The sequence below is a fragment of the Malania oleifera genome, chromosome 6 (assembly GCF_029873635.1).
Source record: "Malania oleifera isolate guangnan ecotype guangnan chromosome 6, ASM2987363v1, whole genome shotgun sequence".
Classification (NCBI taxonomy): Eukaryota; Viridiplantae; Streptophyta; class Magnoliopsida; order Santalales; family Ximeniaceae; genus Malania; species Malania oleifera.
The window spans coordinates 61,812,849-61,816,072 of record NC_080422.1 but is presented as its reverse complement, the minus strand read 5'-3'; the positions used below and the strand labels follow the sequence as shown (position 1 = coordinate 61,816,072).

The 3,224-nt window shown below is 35.5% G+C and overlaps 1 non-coding gene across 1 annotated transcript; it reads right to left on the bottom strand.

Annotated features, from left to right (window-relative positions):
* Positions 1 to 388: 388 nt before the first annotated feature.
* Positions 389 to 494, bottom strand: LOC131159011 (small nucleolar RNA R71). Its single transcript, XR_009137625.1, has one exon. It is a non-coding gene; the product is annotated as a small nucleolar RNA R71 (small nucleolar RNA).
* Between the last annotated feature and the right edge of the window lie 2,730 nt (positions 495 to 3,224).

The window sequence follows — 3,224 nt, the reverse complement described above, 5'->3', positions numbered from 1 at the left end:
CACCGACCTATGGTGGAAGAGCAACCTCTTCGGCCCCTTAGAGACTACTTTACACCCAACGCATACACCTCGCCATCTTCTATCTTATTTCTAGATGTCAAGTTGGAATAATTTGAAATTAAGACTTCTATGATATTGATGCTTCCCAACTTCTACGAGAATTCGACTAAAAATCTATTTAAGCATCTCGATGAGTTTCTGAAAATCTGTTCCACCATTCGTCTACCCAACTTTGGTGATGATGCCCTCTGATTGAGCTCATTTTCGTTCTCTCTAAAGGATAAAGCCAAATGTTGGCTGAACTCCTTAGAGCCAAATTTGATAACCAATTGGGCCACCATGCAACGCGAGTTCCTAAAAAAGTACTTCCCCATTTGGAATACTAACCACTTGAGGAATGCAATCACTACTTTCTCACAAATAGATAGGGAACAATTTTTCGAGACTTGGGAGCGCTTTAGGGATCTTCTGCATAAATGCCCTAGACATCAAGTCCCTAAGGGGCAATTAGTTCAAACCTTTTATGAAGGATTAGCGGAGCGTGATAGAGCTATGGTAGATGAATCTTGTGGAGGTACTTTCCTCACGAAGCATGAGAATGAGGCTTGGACTGTAACGACCCAAAAATTACACCATCTTTTTCTATATAAAATATAAATTACTCTGATACCCCTGTAATACTTGCTATAACATCTCAGGCCCAAGATGGGCATCGAGGTATCCTTGTACTCAAATTGACACACCTATGCAATGGAAAACATAAAGTCATACACCCATATTTATAATACCAGAATTTAGTGTTTCCAAACCATATATATACATTTTTACACATAATTCCAGTATCATTTGCTAAAAAATATAATCCCTTGAATACACTTACCATATAAATAGGGCAAAATAAAAGATCTCTCTATCTGCAAGCCTGATCTGCTCGCTTAGCTGGATCACTTGAAAAATATTAAACCACTGGGATGAGATAACGCTCAGTAAGAGGAAATATGCTATTACTAGTGTGTGGTAACTGAGTTTCATAAATATAATAATGACAATAGCTAAAACTGTATAAGAAGGTAAATCAATATACGGTATAATTCGAATTTATCATAGTTTAAAGTATAATTGTAATATATGAGTTTTTTAATTTTCATACTTCTAATATCATACTATATGGCTGATATTCTATAAAATTGTATACATATAAATAACTAAAATTTTACCCTAGAAAACTTTGCATCATGATTTAACCCCTCATAACAAGGTTGTGCGATCCGTAGGAGGGACTTGATCCTAGTTGGCCCACCAGGTAAGTCAGCTGTAACTTTACTAATCCTCAACCTGGCCAGACTATGTCCTCTCCTAGGCGTGGAATTGGTCACTACCACGTCAAACCGGCTTCCTCAACCCATAATATTGGGGAGACTGCAACCACTTCGTAGGTCCGGTTGACGGAATCTATATACTATCTAAGATATGTGGTTGCACTCTAATATGAAAATAGCAAAAGTACCGTGCTCTGCTAACTGAACATAACTTGATTCATCAGGGTCTAATACTACATATACTATTTCTATAATTATCCTACTATTTTCATCATGTTTCTAAAATAATCATAATACTACAAATCTGATTTGAAAATACTATAATATCTGACTAAAATAACTGTAGTATCTGTCCGTTATAACTATAATGTCTAACTGTAATATCTGGTTGAATAATCTGTAATATCTGAGTGTTAAGGTTTTGGAAAGCATGCCATGCTGTAATTACTGTAAAATAATAGTCTGTATAACATCTGTAAAATATATGTCTAGTAAACATATCTATCTATATATATGCGCTGTAAATCATGATCTTCTGAAAAGTTACATAAATTCCGTATCAGGCAAATATCTACTCAGGCCACACAATTAATACAACTCATATTATGAAATCTATAAATCTGTATAATTTTATACTTTGTACCTTAATAAACTAATTCTATAATTTTTCTAATAATATTTCTGAATTTCCTAGCATAGCATATTTCCCTTACCTGACTAGTTGGGAGGCTTGCCTCCAACTTTATCATTACGCTCACAACGTACTATCCCCAAAATCATAAAATAATACATATATACATATTTCCAATAAATCAACTATATTTCCCCGAACCTACATACTCATAAATTTTCTGAATTATAATTTACCTGACCTCCTGAAACTATTCTCTAGGTCCTTAACCCATGCCTACAAGGTCTCAAAAACACCCTAGTCCTGAAATTATAACATCCTAATTTTATTCCACAAAACACCAGTATATTCCCATATAACTTAAAATCTAAACTCATATAAGCCTGATACAACTGAAAATACCCAATTATTCAACTTACCTAAATTTTGGGATGGCACCCAAGTTAGCCTAACCAATGATCTACTCCAGAAGACTTGAAGAGAATATTCCCAGGAGTAGTGTGGTGGCTTCTAATTGTCGAACATGCAAAAAATGAAGCTGAAATCGTAGAGAGAAGGGGAGGGGTCAGTTTTTAGAGAGAGAGAGAGAGAGAGAGAGTGGGTTTCCTATGCAATCTCTTGCTGAAAAATCCGATTTAGGTTTACTTATAAACTTGAATTCATCAACGAGACACGTCACCTCATCGACGAGTCCATAAAGGGAGTTCGTCACCGGACACGAATCCCTCGTCGATGAACTTCAGGCTCTGCAAAAGCCCCTCTCGATAAATTCTCGTCGATGAGACACGTGTCTACGTCGATGATCCCTAGAAGAATACTCGTCGATGAAATCCCTGTATTCGTCGACGAGAACCTTTGAGTCCTTTTTGGAATTTTTCCTTTCCTTCCTTTTTTTCTTTTACTATTTAATTACTATTATACTTCAGGCCTCTACATTCTCCCCTCCTTATAAAATTTTGTCCTCAAAATTTGCTATCTGTATTGAACATCATCCATTAAAGAAAATAGCCTACTTATTTTATTACTTACCCTCACTAATGACGGAGGAATACCGTGGTTACATTCAGGGTCCTGCGAGATTACAAATATACTCATAAAATAAAATTCTCCAAAAAACCAAAACACTACCTACCCTATAATCTAAAATACAACTATACATTCATTACCCTGTACTAAACAAAATAAGACTATCATTACTTGAACTTTAAAAATCACTACTGTACCCTACTAAACAGGTGTGGGTATTTCTGTTTGATTTCCTCTTCAAGTTCCTA